The sequence below is a fragment of the Neomonachus schauinslandi genome, chromosome 10 (assembly GCF_002201575.2).
Source record: "Neomonachus schauinslandi chromosome 10, ASM220157v2, whole genome shotgun sequence".
In the NCBI taxonomy this organism is placed as follows: Eukaryota; Metazoa; Chordata; class Mammalia; order Carnivora; family Phocidae; genus Neomonachus; species Neomonachus schauinslandi.
The window spans coordinates 51,060,767-51,080,374 of NC_058412.1; the positions used below are offsets into that span (position 1 = coordinate 51,060,767).

At 42.2% G+C, this 19,608-nt stretch overlaps 1 protein-coding gene across 1 annotated transcript in view; it reads left to right on the top strand.

Annotated features, from left to right (window-relative positions):
• Positions 1 to 18,552: 18,552 nt before the first annotated feature.
• PAIP2B (poly(A) binding protein interacting protein 2B) overlaps positions 18,553 to 19,608 on the top strand; it is a 29,468-nt gene continuing 28,412 nt past the window's right edge. Inside the window, exon 1 of the mRNA XM_021699095.1 lies at positions 18,553 to 18,714. The gene's annotated coding sequence lies outside the window, so the exon portion shown is untranslated. The remainder of the gene's footprint in view (positions 18,715 to 19,608) is intronic.

Sequence of the window (19,608 nt, forward strand, 5' to 3'; positions counted from 1 at the left end):
AGAGAGTGATTAGTGGGTGCAAGAAGAAGGGATACAATTTAGATAGAATGATCAAGGAAAGAGCTTCTGAGGAGGTAACATTTGGGAGAGGCTTAAATGAAGCCAGGGAGGGAACGTTGTAAATGTTTAGTAGAAGAACATTCTTGGCAAAGGGCAAAGAAACAAGAATGAGTTCCAGTGTTTGAAATACAGCAAGAAGGCCAGTGGGGGGCCCTTTCCTCTTCTCCATCTACACTTATTCCTTTGGTGATGCCAACCAGTCTTGTGGGTTTGAACACTGTCTTTCAACTCTCATAGTCATATCTCAGCTGGACCTCTTTCCTGGAATCCACACTCATAAATCTAACTACTTGTCTCCATTTGGATGTCTAACAGACATCTCAAACTTAACATGTCCAAAGCCAAAATCCTAGTCTTCTCCCCAAACTTTCTCCTCCCACTGAGATGTCTTCCCCCATCTCAGTAAATGGGCAAATTCATCCCTCCAGTCTCCCATGTCATGACCATGGGGTCACCTTTGACTCTTCTCATTCACCTCTCTCATCTAAGCTAGCAGCAAATCCTGTCAGTTCTGCCTTGAAAATATATCCAGAATCCAGTTACTTCTCACCACCTTCACTGCTGCCATCTCGGTCCAGGCCCCCATCATCCCTGCCTTACTGGTCTCCCTCTTGTGCCCCTTGCTTCTCCTATAGTTTATTCCCACCCAGCAACAGAAGAAATCCTTTTTTTTCTTTTTTTAAAGATTTTATTTATTTATTTGACGGAGAGAGACACAGTGAGAGAGGGAACACAAGCAGGGGGAGCGGGAGAGGGAGAAGCAGGCTTCCCGCGGAGCAGGGAGCCGGATGCGGGGCTTGATCCCAAGACCCTGGGATCATGACCTGAGCCCAAGGCAGATGCTTACCGCCTGAGCCACCCAGGCACCCCCAGAAGAAATCCTTTTAAAATGAAGTCAGATCATCTAACTCAGAGTAAAAGCCAAAATTCTTACAATGACCTACCAGATGCTACACTTATGTACACTCCCACTTACCTCAGTGCTTACTCCCTGCCTTTTGCTTACTTCATTCCAGCCACGTGAGCCTTTCTTGCTTTTCCTTAAATATGCCAGGCTCATTTCCATTTCAGGACCTTTGCACTTGCTATTCTCTCTACTTAGAATGCTCTTCCCCCAGTTATCCTTCACCTCCTTCAGCTCAAGTGTCTCCTTCTAAGGGATATCCTCCCTGCCCAAGGCCACTGGCCAGAAGGACAAATGGGGCCTTGAAATCCAGCCTCAGTACATGACACACAGTATGCACTCAATCAGTATTTGTTGAATAAATGAAAGAATGGACAAAAGAAGGAACTATTAAATCGGACACACATGACTCCTGATTCGGTATAAATCCTTAAAAAGGAAAGGCATTTTTTGACTTGTGTATCTAGAGCACTCTCACACTGGTGTCAGAGTCTCGCACTATTATGTAGAGTGCTGCTAGTTCCTCTCCCCTTTCTTGGCTCACAGGTTGTGCTCATTCTGGCTTGCTGAGAAAAAGAAACCCAGTGGCTCTTTATGGTCTTTCGTCAGCTGCACAAAGACTTGGCCAAGGCTGTGGAGATTACTATAATATTCTTTGTGACTGGATTACATTCTTAGCCTAGAACCACCTCTTCCTTGGTTTGTATAAAGGAACAGGAAAGGGGGTTGTATTATCCTTCTCTCTTTTTTTTTTTTTTTAATTTTATTTGACAGAGAGAGAGACAGCAAGAGAGGGAACACAAGCAGAGGGAGTGGGAGAGGGAGAAGCAGGCTGGGGCTCCATCCCAGGACCCTGGGATCACGACCTGAGCTGGAGGCAGACACTTAACAACTGAGCCACCCAGGCGCCCCTGTATTATCCTTCTTAAGAAACAGATTCTTCTAACTGATGCTATTGGGACAACTGGGTAACCAGCTGGAAAAAAAAATTATAGTTGGATTTTCTACCTCAATTTCTAAATCAAATAGATAAATTTCAGATGTTTTTGCACTTAAATGTAAAAAATTGAAACTGGTCCTAAAAGAAAATACAGTGAATATATGGATGAGAGAGACATTTCTAAGCACAAAACAAAAGTCAAAAATCATAAAGGAGAATAGGTAAGTTTGACCTATATAAGAATTTAAAAAGCTTCTATGTGGTCATTTAGGAGTCACTACAGATGAGGTAGATTATAAAGAAAAAGAAGAAATGTTTAGCACAAGATTCTGGGTAATGGTAATCTTTGGGGAGAAAGTTACTCAGGATTTTACCTCTATAGATTATCCTATGGAGTGAATAATACAAATTTTTAAAGATCTATTTGCAAAAGTGTTAATACCAGTATTATATATTATATATGTAAATGAAATATATATATTATATATATAAATGAAACAGAAGTTCATTAATAGGGATCTGGTTAAATAAATTATGATATACATACAAACAATGGAATTCTACACACACATTAAAAGTTATGTTAGTCTAGATATATTAACATGAAAAGATATCCACAATATTTTTTCACATGAAAAAGAAGATTAGAGAACATCATATGTACAATGGTCCTGTCTGTGTGTATGGTTAAATAAAGAGAGAGGTATGTGGGAGGAACTATTAATAGCTGTTATCTCTGGATAATGTTATTTGTGGACATATTTGCCTTCCTCTTCATATTTTTTGAACCATTGGATGTTTATTAATACAACATCCATTTTATCCATAAAATAGTTTTTAGTTTTTAAAAACTGAAATATTAAAACAGTGTTTTCATGAATTAAAAATAATTAAACATGTCCTATTGGCCCAGGATTTTCATATAGCTCTAGAATTGTGGCATCCCCTTCCCTTCTCTCACTCTGTACCTCAAGCCCATGCTGATCCCCACCCCCACACATAGGTTTGGGCCCCTGCGTTGTATCTTCTTTCTTTTGGTAGAACTGCATAATCTTCTGTCTCATTATTAGAGCCATTCTAGAAACCCTGGTTGACTGGACTCCTGGCATACCACCTAACTTTTATCAGTAAGAATAATTATGTGAAAGAAACAGACTATCCTAAAACATAAAGCATAGCACAGAAGGGAATCTCACCCTCTTAGATGTTAAAATGTACAACAGTGGGACTATGATGAATGGCACAGAAGTATGTCAGAATTTAGTACATGATGAAAAGAGACACCACTGAAATAAGTGAGTGAGGATTACTTAATAAATGTTATTGCAGTAAGTGGTTTATAGTTCAAAGTAACCTCCAGATGTATAAAAGAGTGAAATATTAAAACGTAGTAAAAGATATTAAAAGTAATGAAATAAAACAGAATTTATTATCAGATCCTGGAAGGAAAATCCTTCTAAGCATTCATGCAGTAGGATAAATCTAGTCAGCAAATGAACTCTATGAAAATTTGAATTTTGTACTCAATCCAAAATGGTATCACTAAATTGCTATACTTGAAATATTAAGTAACAAATATGACTAACAAGGAGTTAATATATTCCTAACTCATATAATTGATGTGAAAACCTAATACCTCTGTAGATAAATCTTCAAAAACTATACACGGTGAAAAAGATGGAGGACAGGATTTTATGATATTAAGATAGGGAAGGGCTTCCCAAGGAGTATGTGAAACCCAGAATACCTGAAGGGAAACACTGATAGATTTGACTACATAGCATTTTTGAAATTTCAAATAGCAAAATGAATAAACTTTAAAGACAAATGTGAAGAAAATATTTGCCACAAACATCAAAGGATTAATATTCATGACATATAAATGGCTCCTATATATCAGTAAGATATCATAGGGAGAAAATGGGCAAAGTTACGCAGACACTTCCTAGAAAAAAATTCAAATGGCTATATATATATATGTGTGTGTGTATATATATATATATATATATATGGGTTTGAACTTCAAAGATTCATTTATACATGGATTTTTCAATAAATTAGTACAGTATTATAAATATATTTTCTCTTATGTTTTTAATAACATTTTATTTTCTCTAGCTTTATTGTAAAAATACAGTATATAATACATATAATATACAAAATATGTGTCAATTGACTGTTTATGTTACTGGTAAGGCTTCCAGTCAACAATAGGCTGTTAGTAGTTAAGTTTGGGGGGAGTTAAAAGTTATATATGGATTTTTTTACTACATGGGGGTGTGGGTGCTCCTAACCCCCAGCATTATTCAAGGGTCAACTGTATATCTGAGTGTGTATATACATATAATTTCATAACCTCACTAGTAATTAAGGATATGCAAATTTAAATAAGATAGTACTGTTTGACTATCAAGTGGGAAATATTTTAAAAGATTAAAAATGTGCAACGTTATTGTATAAGAGTAAAGCCCAAACTGTGGTAGCTAGTCTCCAAAGAGGGCCTCCAACAACAACATTCTTCCTTTTGCTCTATGTGTATGCTGCTTCTCACATCAAGAGGTGAAGTTTATTTCTCCTCTTATTGAATCCAGCCTGGCCCTGTGACTGCTTTTACCAATAGATTGAAATGGATATGTTGTTCTGAGACTTCTGAATCCAGGCCTAAGAGAACTGGTTACTCGCTCCTTTTTTCTTGGAATACTTCTTAGAACCCAGTTGCTATGGTGGAAGAAGCCCAAGCCACATGGAGAAGTCATGTGAATTAGAACTAAGGCACTTCAGTTGACAGCCCCAACTGAGCCTGCGTCCACTACCACCGATGTAAGTGAACCTTCCAACCACAAATGATTTTGATTACTAATGAACAGGACCCAATTAACATTTTACAATAGGGGCACCTGGGTGGCTCAGATGGTTGGGCATCTGCCTTCAGCTCTGGTCGTAGTCTCCAGATCCTGGGATTGAGCCCCATGTCGGGCTCCCAGCTCATCGGGGAGTCTGCTTCTCTCTCTGCCTCTCCGCCTGCTTGTGCTCTCTCTCTCTCTCAAGGAGCAGGGGGAGGGGCAGAGGGAGAAGCAGGCTTCCCGTGGAGCAGGGAGCCCAACGAGGGGCTGGATCCCAGCACCCCGGGATCATGACCTGAGCTGAAGGCAGACGCTTAATGACTGAGCCACCCAGGCACCCCAATAAATAAAAATCTTTAAAAAAATATTTTACAATCTAATCAAACATATCAGAAATTTCTCTTTCCTAGGGAAGAGATGGAGGAGTTGGAAGGGCTGGGAAAATTATTAGTAACCCCCAGTCTACCAGTACTTGGTGTGGGGCATTTATTTTGCTCATAGGCTTGGTCTCTGATAAGCCCCTGAGCGGAGCCCATCAGATTGCATCCCTGATGGGTGCAGTCTGTAATTGAGCTCTGAGGCAGGCACTGGACATTACAGCTCCCATCTAGGCTTGGAGCCTGCAATCTGTTTCATACTTGGCCGTTTGTTCTTTACTCTGAGGTGACCTGGCCATGTAGCATGCCTTGACCCCCCTATAAAATTAACCACAACTTCCCACAAGTTATGACAAGGAATACAACCTGCTTAGAGCCCACTTACTTCATCTATGAGTAGGAGAGGAGAACTAGTAAGGAAACAAATTAAAGCAGTTACCTTACTTCCGACTAGTTAGAGGCCACCAGCGTCTGGAAAGGGAAGTCAAGATGCGGTCATCCACCAAAGGATAAATAATGGTCCCTCAGTAGGTTCCACTACCCATATATGCACTTGAACTCTCCCTGCTTCTGGATTAGGTAAGAATAATTGAGGAACCTGTGGAAATCTGTTGTCTGCCCACTCTCCCTTTTTCCACAGGGAACGTTCCCTTCCCTGTCCTTAGCAGTTCTGGTAGTATTATCAATCACAGTGCTGTACCTACATTATGGGGCAGGGGTGGGAAAGTGCCCTAGGGCTAGACAGTTGTGATGCTTCCTCCTACTGGCCACAGTAGTGAAAGGAAGGGTCATGTGACACAATTATAGACAATCAGAGTCACTACATGAGATGTGCTGGAACCATGGGTGGAGAGCAAGGCTCTGTCTTTTTCTGGAACTGAAAGTTGTCAGAATCATAAGGTCAAAAGCTGTGTGTGTTTTTTTTTTTCCTACCACAGAAGAGAGCTAAGAGAGGGAATAAGAAATAGGGCCCAATGACATTGTTTGAACACCTAGATCAAGCCATGCTTGAAGCTAATACTAATCCTAGGGCTTTTCCGTTAATTGAACCAACAAATTCCCTTTCTGCTAACGGGAATTTGGAGTTGGGTTTCTGTCAGCTGTACTTAAAGAGTCTTGACTAGCAAAGGGCACTACCCTTGATCCTCCCCTGATGCATGTATCTTGAATTATGTGAGAGGGAGAACACTAATTATTCACCTTTATCCAGCCAGAATATATTCATTCTTCAGAGCCCTTGATCATCAGTTCTAGGAGGGGGTAAGGAGGACAGGGAAATTCTCTTCATTTTTCATATGTAGCATCTGAGAGATAGAAAGATGAAGGGCCTTCTAATAACTCAGTAGCTATTCAATTAAAAATGTATATTGAGTAGCTATTATAAAATTAGCACTATGTTTACCACTATGTGAAAGTACAGGATAATCACGATCATCAAGTAAGGGATCTCAGGGAGACAAGATTTATATACATGCAACACCTAAATAGCTATCACAGGCTCAATACATTTTAGAGGCCAAAATAAAATGTGCAAATAGCATGTACCATAAAAATTTGAGAAATTTCAGTTTCCTGGTCAGATGATGGAAAGCCCCAAAGGAGACCTTGGAAAGTTATTAGTATGCTGAAACAACTAGCAAATTTGGCTTCTTAGGGCAAAGGGGCAGGTGGAAACTCTGGAGACCCACAGTTTATTCCATTCCTATTTGTATGTCCTCTCTATGCTCCATGAAGTCCAAAACCTGTTGTTGCTCTTATTTACATTTTGGTTTTTTCCACTCCCTGTGTGTCCCTCAAAGACAAGAACCATGTCACATTCATCAGTGAGTCCCTGACACTAAGCTCAGCAGCTGTTGTAGCGTAGATGGTCACTAGGTGGGTGTCGGATGGAGGGATGAGTGAATGAGGCACTGTCATCTAGACCCAAGCCATTGGAGACCCACAGACCATTCCTGTTCTTCCTTCCTACACTGCCTGTCTAACTGTCCTCTCTGCCATACAGGTACAATTAAAACATATGTTATTTGCCAGGATACAAGATGCAAATAAGTAAGTGCTGGGGAAGTAACAAATTAGAGTCACTGTCCCACCTATTTCCCTAGCCCTGAAGTCTGGGCTCTGCCAACGGCTCCCTGCCCAGGGACAGAAGCTGCTCTCTCTCTTGCCAGCTTGCTGTGCTGACAGCTCTAATTGCTAAATGAACAATCTGTGTTTCTAGTGAGAGAGAGGTTCTCAAAAGAGTGTTTGCTCCTGCAGCCCTGGGAAGGGAACACAATATTGTGCAATCAGAAACTACCACCTCAGCAGGAGAGGTCAGCGCTGGATTTTCCATTACAGGAGGGGTAAATTTGGAATCTGGAGGCATTCTTGGAATTTTGGCTCCCATAGTATAGTGGGACCCTTCTGGTCATTGGGAATGTGGATGAGCTTTGCTTTCAGAGTGCAAGCTACTATATAAAAATAATGGTTTGCAAAACAGAAATTGTGTCATAGTAGTAGAGTTTTATGGGTTCTGCAAACATATTCACAACAGGAATCTTTAAAGCCCATCCATAAATAAATATTTGGGGGATATGTGCATGTGGGGTAGAGAAATCAAGAATTCTAAAATGTGACCCTTGAAGAGGTGGCAGTTTTATTGAGGAATAAATTAGGCAGTCACAACGACATAATTAAAAATGCTAGGCAAAAAATGAGAAGGATCACAGATACAAGCACTCAGAAGAAGAAAGAAATCATTATTCCCAATGTCCTTGAGATAGATCAATTTGCAAATGAATATTTAGATTACTGAAATCAGAAAACACCTAGGAAACTGCTGGAGAACTTAAACTATTTTATCAGCCAGCTCTGATTCAGATTTAATCTGCAAAGTCCATGTCAAAGACTTTTGGCTAAAAGTTTCTGGTCAAACCTGGTAAGTGATAACATTTTCACCCACATAGTCTTGATTTCTCATTAGTATAATCAATAATTTATTACATAGCAGTGTTTTAGTTTCTGATTCACCTATTTATAAAAGCTAATACCTTAGCTTTCTTATTTTTAAGTTTTATTAAGAAAAATATTTAGGGTGCCTGGGTGTCTCAGTCGTTAAGCGTCTGCCTTCAGCTCAGGTCATGATCCCAGGGTCCTGGGATCGAGCCCCGCATCGGGCTCCCTGCTTGGCGGGAAGCCTGCTTCCCTCTCCCACTCCCTCTGCTTGTGTTCCCCCTCTCGCTATCTCTCTCTCTCTGTCAAATAAATAAATAAAATCTTAAAAAAGAAAAAAAGAAAAATATTTAAACAAACAGAAAATTGGAAAGAATAGTACACCAAACAGCCACATACCCATTACTTGATTCCAAAACTAGTTAACATTTTGTCATATTGACTTTATCTAGGTGTACATATGTGTGCATTGTTAAACAATTTCAAAGTTAATTTCAGGTATCATGACAGTTCATCCTTAAATATTTTATCTTATAGCTCTAAAAAATTAAGAATATTCTCCTTATTAACCACAATACTACCAATTATACCAACAAAATGAACAATAATTCCCTTGTGCTAATATCCAGTACACATTTATATTTTCCCAACTATTCCAAATATATTTTATAGCTGTTTTACCTTGTTACTTAAAAGCTCACTGAAATCACCATTACCATTAAATAATTACTGTTAGTATCACTTATATTCTTAATTACCTAATAACACCTCCTATCCTGTGTTAGGTTGAAACCTAACACAAAGGAAGTGTGGATATCTCAGTCCTTTTTATAAGCCCTGGCTAGACCCTTTTTCCCATCTTTTGCCTTTGTTCCTCATCTTTCTTTCACCTGGCTCCCAACTTTTTGGTTTTATCTGTTTTTTGCCATCCTTTCCGACCTGACACCATTGACCTCTACAATCTTGACCTCGGTCTCTCCTTTTTTTTTTTTTTTTTAACATTTTATTTATTTATTTATCAGAGAGAGAGAGCACAAGCAGGGGGAGCAGCAGGCAGAGGGAGAAGCAGGCTCCGTGCTGAGCAGGGAGCCCGATGCGGGACCCCTGGGATCATGACCCGAGCCAAAGGCAGACGCTTAACGGACTGAGCCACCCAGGTGTCCCAGCCTCAGCTCTCTCCTGGACAGTTTTTGGACCCTCTTCTGGATCTCTTTTCCTCAGCTGTTTCTACCCTACTTGACCAAACTTGTGCCAACATTGGCCAAGCTATGCCTTGGAAATCTTCTGAGGTCCCCATCTAGGGGGATGGGATATTTTTGCATTTAGCCCATAGTGAGTGGGGTAGAAGGGGATTCTAAGCACCATGTAGATTTATCTTGCTCTGTCTTTGCTGTGGCTGACCACTCTTTCATGTCCTCATTGCTGTTCTTATCTCTCCATATGGCATCTTCAGATTGATGCTTCATTGAACTATAGGTTTGGTGTGCTCCAGACCTCAACTACAAGAAGAGTTTTTCTGCATTCCAGTTGTACTTGCATAGAGTCTTCCTTCTTAGGGTAGGTAGAGAAGGTCCAGTTCAGGACACACAGGTGTCCAGGGAAGCTAATGATTTGATGCACCATTAAATCAATGCTCAAAGAATATTTATTCAATGTTTCTTTTTTAAAATTTTATTTATTTATCTGAGGGGGGGGAGAGAGAGAGAGAGAGATGGATCACGAGCAGGGGGGAGGGGTAGAAGGAGAAGCAGACTCCCCGCTGAGCGGAGAACCCAATGTGGGACTCTAGCCCAAGCCGAAGGCAGACGCTTAGCCGACTGGGCCATCCAGGTGCCCTGTTCAATGTTTCTTTAGAGGAAAAGTTACACACTACGTGGAGAGGCATGGAGAAGGACGGAAGATGATCACATACCACTTGCATACTTGACTGAGGAAAACAAAGACTTTCAGTTAACTGGACCCACTCTTCTTTAAATAGTTGGAAGGAAGAAAGGAAGCAATGTTGCTGAGGTTGAAATGGAGGGAGTGGCAGTGACCCAGAAGACCACTTCATTCTAGCTATTCTTGGGGGCAAAATGTCCAGAGCTAGCTGCTAGTAGTCCCACACCACCCACACTGTCTGAGTTCCTTGGCCTCTCCAGGCTGAGGGCCAATAAGCAAAGCTGTCTTTCCCCGAAGGACTCATGCCTGCCACCCACCAGCATTGCTTGGGGCCCTAGAGCCAGATGCACACCACCTACAGAGAGGCTGAGGAGCTACCCTGTTATCACTCCCCTCTCCCTAGTACAAGTGTTCCTATGAACAGGTGCTCAGCCTGAGTTCTTGCCAAGCAGCTGCAATCCCTCTTCTAACCTGAAGCTTAAGCTCTTCTCACTAACCACAGCACCAATTCCCCAGTGAGACCCCAGTGACCTTTGTAAAGAACTCCTACCAGAGTTACTGAGGCCTCAACATAGCTCAGCACCATGTCCGGGGGCACTGAATATTACGAATGCTCATTTACTCCTTTCATACTCTGAAAGCACCATGTTTGACTCATTCAGAAGGCAAGGTGATTTGGTAGGTCCCTGGAAATTGCTTTACAATCCAGAAGCTGTAGGCTTTGTCTATCTAACCTTCTCTGAGCCAGTCTGGCATTTTATAGTCTCTAGACTCATAGCTTATAACAGTTATAGAGGCAACTATATCCCAGAGGAACGTCGGGTCTGGTACCTTAACCCTGTGCCATTTCTCATGGAAGATGATCCCAGTGCAGGTCAAATGTTATCCCAGGGAATGGGAATTCCAGCCTAAAATCAGCTTTTAGGCACTGTTTCCATCTGAGGGTAGGGCACCCATTCTGTCACAGCCTGTGGGTAGCTGCCACAATGCGGGAATGTTCTGTTCACACCAGGCAGGCTGTCTCTTTTAATGTTTGGAGTTTTCAGCCTTATTCACTCCAGACAGCCAAAACTGCCAGCTAGACACTCTTTCCCTGAAGTTCAGGGAGCATGTGCTCAGGTTGATGCTCTGTCACCATGCTCCCTGACTAGCTTTAACTAGTCCTGAACATGGTCTCCAAAGTACGGAATCAAAGTTGACATCCTATGCATTACTGCTATATGAGACTCACCCTGATGTCAAGAAGTGCCTGGGAATCCCGAAGACTTAATGCATCCTCCCAGTGCTTCCTTATGTGTTTCTGACCCAAACTCCTATTGGACATTTTCCATATTAGCCTCTCTCTGTACCTCCACAGCCCATGTGTTCGTCAGTGAGGACCCACTTGTTATGGCCCATTTGCTTGTCACCCCTAGTCAGGGCCCACTCCAGTGCCTCAGTTCCCTCTGTCACTCCTTGTTGTTGGAAGAAACTTCCATTCCTTCACCCATGTTCACTCATTCCACATTGGTTCTACCACCTGGCTCCTATTCTGCCTTGTCCCTAGGATGAACTCCCTGGTGTATGATGTCTACTTTTGCCCCTGATTTTGGTCTCTACTTTCTGGCTCCAGGCCACATAAACGTGGGAAGGAGGTGCTCTGCCCACATGCTATTCCTGGAACCCACCAAAGCCTATCTGACCAATCTGGTGTTAGTCCTTGTCTGGTTTAGACACCTTCTGACAGCAGAGGTTTAGACACCCAGAGTCGCAGACTTGCAGCTGGAGGACAAATACCAAAGCTGTGTCCAAGGACGGGGGCCAACACTGAGGGACTCAACCAGTCTAGTCATCATGCGAAGAGCCAGAGGCAAGTAACAAGATCCCGAGACAAGGTCAGGGAGGTGGGGAACATGAGAGCAGAGACCAGTAGGGAGGATGCTGCAAATAGAAACTCCACCAACAGGGTTCCCATATTCGCACCTTAGGGCTTTCTAATTAAATGTCTGTAATCAAAGCTATGCCTACACATGTTTTATAAAATCAGCTGGTTTTATCAGGCTTTTTAAAAAAACCAAGCTTTTAACAAAAATCACCAGTCCCCTCCTCGACCCTTGCGGCAAACTTTTTCAACATTTTTACCGATTGTGTGTGTGTGTGTGTACCTATTTCTTTTATATATATCCTCATATATTAATAATTTGGCTATATGTTTATTCTTAGAACTTTTTTAGTTTCAGACTACTTAGTCTATCACTTTCCTGATGTGAAATATGAGGAATTAGCTCGATTATGCTACTCCCTACATACTTTCTTGCTCCCTGTCCTCCCAATTTGTTTAGGTCCCAAATTTTATTAAATCTGTTATTTAGTGTTACCATGATTATGACTATGTAAATATTGTCATAGAGGCAGCAGAGCACAATGCTTAAGAGTAAGAACTCGGAAATAGATGACCTAAATCTGAATCCTGGCTTTGCTGCTAGCTGTGTGTAATAGGCTGAATAATGTCTCCTCAAAAGATGCCCACACCCTAATCTCTAGAACCTATGGGTATGTGACTTATATGGTAAAGGGGACTTTGTAGAAGTGACTAAGTTACAGATTTTGAAGTGGAGAGATTATCTTGGACTACCAGGTGGGCCCAATGTAATCACCAGAGATCTCTTAAGAGGAAGGCAGGAGAATCAGAGTCAGAGAGAGGCGATGGAAGGATGGAAGCAGAAGTCAGAGGGCAAGAAGATGCTCGGTTGCTTGCTTTGAAGATAGAGGAGGCCCACAAGCCAAAGAATTTGAGCGGCCTCTAGAAAGACAAGGAAGTAGATTCTCCCTGAGAGCCTCTAGAGGGATGCAGGCCTGCAGACAGACACCTTGCCTTTAGTTCATTGAAACTCATTTTGGAACTTCTGGCCTCCAGGACTGTAAGATAATAAGTTTGTGTTGTTTTAGGCAATTAGGTTTGTGGTATTTGTTGAAGTAACAAGAGGAAACAAATACACTGTGTGACCTCTTTGCCAAAGATTTCTTATCTACAATATAAGTTGCTGTGAGGATTAAATGAGTTAATAGATGTAAAACATTTAGAACAGTGCCTAGCATATAGTGCTATATGTATATTTGCTCTTACTGTTTGGAGCTAATCCAAGAGTAGTATGATCATGTGCCTTTTCTTTTGTCTTTTCCTGGTGCTTATAATTCCCTCTGAGTCTTTTGTGATTTATCACTAACTCTCCCAGCTGTGAAATTGCCTGTCAATATGGCCACACTCCCATTTTTTCTGGGGGACATCACTTCTAGAGCCTGGAGTTCTCCTCTCCACTGCAAGCAGTTTGCCCTCTAGGTCTGCTGCACATTGCTCCTTCATTGTGATTCTGGGGATTCCCTTCATTCTTCTCTTCTCTTAGGCCTGCTTTCCTTAATTCTGTGTCTTCCTCCTTCATTCTTTTTTTACCCCCAGCTTACCTGGGAAAGAATTGTGTCCCCTTCTTTCTTGATTTACTTTCTAATTGTGATGGTGCACATCCTCCAATAGCCCTTGATCAGGGATACCTGAGAGGTAAATTTGTTGAGAACTTGATTGTGTGAAAATGTTTTTATTCCACCCTCACACTTAATTGATGGTATGGCTGGGTCCAGTTTCTGGTGCCATAGACTTGTGTCCCCCCAAAATTCTTGTTGAAACTTAGTCCCCAATGTGATGGTACTTGAGGTGGGGCATTTGGGAGGTCGTGAGGGTGAAGACCTCATGAATAAAAGTAGTGCCATTATGAAAAAGGCCCTAAGAGAGATCCCTCATCCCCTCTGCCATGTGAGGTTATAGTGGAAAGACTGCCATCTGTGAACCAGGAAGATGATTTTCACCAGATACTGAGTCTGCCCACACCTTGATCTTGGACTTCCCAGCCATCAGAGCTGCAAACAACAGATTTCTGCTGTTTTTAAACCATCCAGTCTATTTGGTTATAGTAGCCCAAACAGACTAAGACATCTAGATTAGAAATAGTTTCTCTCAAATTTTGAAGGTATTGCTCCATTGGCTCTGTCCTCCTGTGTTACTTATGGAAAATCTGATTTTCTTAATTCCTAATTTTATGTGTGTGACCTATTTCTGTCTGGAAACTTTTAGGATCATCTCCTTATCCTTACTACTTTGCAAATGGTTTGACTTGAATTTGACTGGTAATAGAGAATCTGTCTCCATTTCTTACATTTGACTGCTGATAGTTTTTGATCCCCACGCCTCCTTTGTCTCCTCTTGCCCCACATGTAAGCAAAGCAATAAGCCCAGTGCTTCCTCCTTTGGGAAGCTCAGGTCATGCGAGCCCGCAGCCTGTATGTGAAAACCCTTACCACAGCACTACTCACTAACCACAATTAAAGCCAAAGTCAGTTGCCCCTCCCGACTCTCTCAAGACATATTCTGCCCTGCGTGGGAGCCTGAGGCATGAGAGACCTCATTATATGCATAATAAATCTCTCTTTTTTTTTTTTAAAGATTTTATTTATTTATTTTTAACAGAGAGAGACACAGCGAGAGAGGGAACACAAGCAGGGGGAGTGGGAGAGGGAGAAGCAGGCTTCCCGCTGAGCAGGGAGCCCAATGCGGGGCTCGATCCCAGGACCCTGGGATCATGACCTGAGCCGAAGGCAGACACTTAACCTTCTGAACCACCCAGGCGCCCCTATGCATAATAAATCTCTTAATGCCCTCTTGGTATGTGTGTGGTATCATCAGTATTGACATCCAAATCGGTTCCTCATCTGCAGAGGGACCACAGTTCAGCTCCACCACTAACTAGCTGAATGATTTGGATAAATTACATAATCTTTTTTACTTCACTTTATCTGTTTGTAAAATGGGGATAATAACAGTACTCATGTTTTGAAGATTAAATGGCTTAATCCATGTTGAGAACTTAAAGCAGTTCCTGGCACATAGTAAAAATTTAACAAGTGTTCCTACTGATGTGAACGTTTTTAATTTAAAGTTTGGGGCACTTGTTGAGTTCTTTCAATTAAAGGACTCAGGTTAATTCAGTTATGACAGATATTTTTGGCATCATTTAATTCATATCCTTGCCTCTATTCTCTACTTCTGGAAACTTTCTCACACTTTGTCTCCTATTTTCTATCAAATTTGCTTTTTGTTTTGCTTTATGGGACATTTCCTCAACTTTATCATACAGCTTTATTTTCTGTGGCCTTTATATCCATTCTCCCTTTTTAAAAAAAAAGATTTGGGTTTTTTTTTAAGATTTTATTTATTTATTTGACAGAGAGAGATACAGCGAGAGAGGGAACACAAGCAGGGAGAGTGGGAGAGGGAGAAGCAGGCTTCCCGCAGAGCAGGGAGCCCAATGTGGGGCTCGATCCCAGGACCCTGAGATCATGACCTGAGCCGAAGGCAGACGCTTAATGACTGAGCCACCCAGGAGCCCCTAAAAAAAAAGATTTTATGTTTAAGTCATCTCTACACCCAACATGGGGCTCAAACTTACAACCCCAAGATCAAGGGTCGCATGCTCTACTGACTGAGCCAGCCAGATGCCCCTCCATTCTACTCTTTTTAATTAATAGTAGATCCCTGGTTTTTAACTAGCCACTTGGTCATCCAGACCTGGCACAATGAGAAATACTTTCTAAGCATCAAATGACACTATCAACAGAGAAAAAAATGTAACCTGCAGGATGGAAGAAAATGTTTACAAACCGTATATCTAATAAGGGATTAATATCCAGAATATGTACAGAACTTCTAAAACTCAAAAACAAAAAAACAACTCCATTAAAAAATGTGCAAAGGACTTGTATAGACATTTCTCCAACGAGTCTGAAAAGCATATGAAAATATGTTCAACATCACCAATGATTGGGACAGTGCAAACCAAAAATACAAGATATCACTTCACACTCATTAGAATAGGTCTTTCCAAAAAAAAAAAAAAAAAAAAAGCAGAAAATAACAAGTGTTGGATGTGGAGAAATTGGAACCTTTTTGTACTGTTGATGGGAATATAAAATAATACAGCTGCTGTGGAAAATAGTATGGAAGTTCCTCAAAAAATTAAACCTAAAATTACCATATGATCCAGCAATTCTGCTTCTGAGTATATACCCCAAAGAATTAAAAGCAGGGACTTGAATAGATACTTGTACACCAATGTTCATAGCAGCATTAGTCACAAAAGTCAAATTTCATTGATGGATGAATGGATAAACAAAAGATGTTATGTATATACAGTGGAATACTATTCAGCTTTAAAAGAGAATGAAATTCTGTTATATGCTACAACATGGATGAAGCTCAAAGACATTATGCCTAATGAAATAAGCCAGACACAAAAGCACAAATATTACATGATTCTGCTTATATGAGGTACTTATAATCATCAAATTCATAGAGACACAAAGTAGAATGGTGATTTCCAGAGGATAGGGGAAGGGAGGATAGGAAGTTATTGTTTACTGGGTATAGAATTTCAGTTTGGGATGATGAAAACATTCTGGAGATGGATAGTGGTGATAGTTGCACAACAACGAATGTACTTCTGAACTGTAATTAACTGTATACTTAAAAAGGGTAAAAATAATAAAATTTATGTTATGTGTATTTTACCACAATAAAAGTAAAAGAGATATTCTTTGAGGATGAAGATTTATCACCATGACAGAAATGGGATGTGCGGGAAGGATTGGTGGACTCCTCTTGTTTTCCTCTCTCCAACTGACACCATCCCCTATAACTTTGTGACTGGTTATTGTCTACCGTCTCCCATTTTGGACGCCTATTTATTCTGCATACCATTATCAGATATCCACCTGGCTACCTCCCTCCTTCATTGTCTTTTGGCTTCCATAGTTTCCGATAGGAAGTCTGCTGTAATTCTTATCTTCCTACCTCCCACCTCTGAATGTAATGTACGTTTTTTCTCTACTTTTAAGGTTTTCTCTTTGTTATTGGTGATATCCAGTCATGAAGTTGTGAGACAGTGTCCATGGTAGGGAGAGAAATGGCTGGAGCCCCCCAACACCTCCCCACATCCCATTGCTATCCTGTAGTATATCTTCATCCTTGAAGAGTATTTCTGATTGGGCAAGAGCACGATATGGACCTGAGGACCCTGTTTTTCAAAGCTTTGAGATTATATAAGCACCTCTCTCACCAAATAGCTGAAGGTCACCTTAGGAAAAGAAGCAATGGAGGGTGGGGAAGTTATTTTGTAGTCAGATTTTTTCCCTAAAGAAGGTATTTCTTGTAGGATCCACTTACATTATTTAACCAGATCAAATTAAAACCAGAGCAGGTGATCCTAAAATTATAACCTAATAATACAAATGGGAAGTACATGAAGCAGTGTGACTAGTGATCCTGGTGCTGTGGAATGTAGTGGCCCTGCTTACCAGCCTCCTTCCTGCTCTTCACATTATTCATATCTCTTTGCAATGCTGTTCCCTCAAACAGATCTTAAACTGACATTCTACCTAAAATAGCCATTCCTTCAACCATTCTTTAACCCTTGCTTTATTTTTCTTTGTAGTACTCAATCACAACATGACATTTTATTATTTATTGGTTACTTGTTTATTGTCACTCTCCTCCACTAGAGAAAAAACACCATGGTTGCATTTTCATTGTCTTATTCCTATCATATACCCACAGCCTAGATGAGAGCTTGGAATGTCATATCATATGCTCAATAAAATTTGTTGAATGAATGACTTTATTTATATTAAATATATATTTAACATTTATTGTTATTTAATCTGACTTTATTTCACTGTCCTTTTCATTTTTATCATTTATCCACTCATTGTGTAATCACTTACTAAGCCTCTACTTTGTGTTACATGTACAGTTAGCATGAGAGGTGGGGAGAGACAAAGATGTATAAAGACTTCCAAAAGGAAATCCCCACTTCCTGAGGGATACAATTCAAAGTCCTTAGCAAACAAAAATGGGACAACCTAAATTTGAGGGGGAAATTTAAAAACCCTCGAGAAGTTAGGTTTGTTTCGAGAAGTGTGAGAGAGTCCCTCTGCTTCTTCCCAGCCCCTTGCAGGAGCCCAACTCCCCAACTTCCCGATTGTGAAGCACAGCGCCAGCTCCTATCCAGCCTAGCTCAAAGCTCCTCCCTTGGTAATGGACAGTTAGGGAAATCCCACTGAGGCCCGCCCCCATGCCCCTCCTTGCTAGATTGAATGGCGAAATCCGGTGGGAGGGGCCGCTGGCTCAGCCAATAGAAGGAAGCGCTAGCAAGAGCCTGTGTAAACAAACCCAGAGATGCGGCGCTTGGGCTCCTCCCCCACGTAGGGGCTGGACGCATCCTTGGCTCAACGCCTATCCAGGACTAGCGTAATATCCTTTCAGCCAATCAGAGCCGGTATCTCCCGAAAGGAGGCGTTCCACCCTGAGAGAAAGAACGAAGGGAGCGAAAAGACAGATGTTAATGCCAATCGGAAGCTGGAACTTCTGAGGGAGTGGGTGGGAACTGCTTCACATTTAGACCAATAAGCAACACACATGCCCTTCTAGGTGACTGAGAGGCGTCATCTTCGGTCCAATAGGCGAATGGGGCGGTGCCCAGCAACCAATGGCTTGGGTTCGGGGGCGGAGTAAGGAGCCAGTGTGCTGTAAGAGGTAACCTGGCGAGTGGCCCCGACGCTTCTCCCTTGCTGTGGCTCACGCTTTGGTACTGGAGGCCGAGACTGTTCTGGCGACGGCGACCTTTGCGGCGACGGCTGAGGCTCTCGGAGAAGTGGCGGAGTACGAGCTGGAGGAAGGGCTTCTGGTCAGCCCAGGTGGGCTCGGGAACCCGGGCTGCCGGGGAGGGGACCCACGGGAAGCGCCGCTCTCCTGGCTCTGGGGGCGCCCTGCGCCTCCCTTTCCGCAGCCGTCGGGGCTGTGAGGGGCGACGCGCGCCTGTCCGAGCTCCTGTGGTGAGGGTAAGCCGGCGGGTCCCACGTCGTGGCCATCGGCGAGCAGGGGCATCCGCCGGGGTTACCCTCTGCCTCTCGCGGGCTTTAGGGGGTCTTAGTCCTTTTCTCCCGGCACAGGCGCGCTATTCCTCCCCCGCCCCTCAACTTCCCTGAGCCCCCTCAGGCTCCTTCGGACTGAAACCTTGGCTTGATACTACCCCGGCGCAACCCCGCGAGGGAAATTGACGGGTGTTGCATCCCCCTGTCCCCTCCCCAGGCGGGTAGGCGGAGGAGTTGCTCGTTTTCACCCCTCCCCCATTCGCGGGCCCGGGTGCGTTATCTGCGTTTCTTCTACTCCCTCCACCTCCCACTTTGCTCCAGCTTTCGTTCTTGATACCTAATTTGAGTTAGGAGCCCCAGCCACTTCTCTGCTGCCTTCCGTTCTGCTCGTGAGTCCCTTAGCCTGCCCACCCCCTAAATTTCATCCACATCTCTCATGGAAACTAACATTTTCCACTTGCTCCTTCCAAGCAACTGGAAGGTGAATGCAAGAGACGCAGAATACACAGTACAGGGAGCTTTGCAAGATTGGGAACTTTAATCGGTTTTGTTAATGGTAAACTATTCTTGCCTTCCTTAAAATGGCATTTGATCATAATATCCTCTCTGAAATCTTTTTCCCAGTACAGTTGTTTTGGTGATAGTTTCTGAAAATGCAGGTGAGAAAGCTTTACTGGCCACAAGAAATTTAAAATGTATTATTATTTTAAGTAGGCA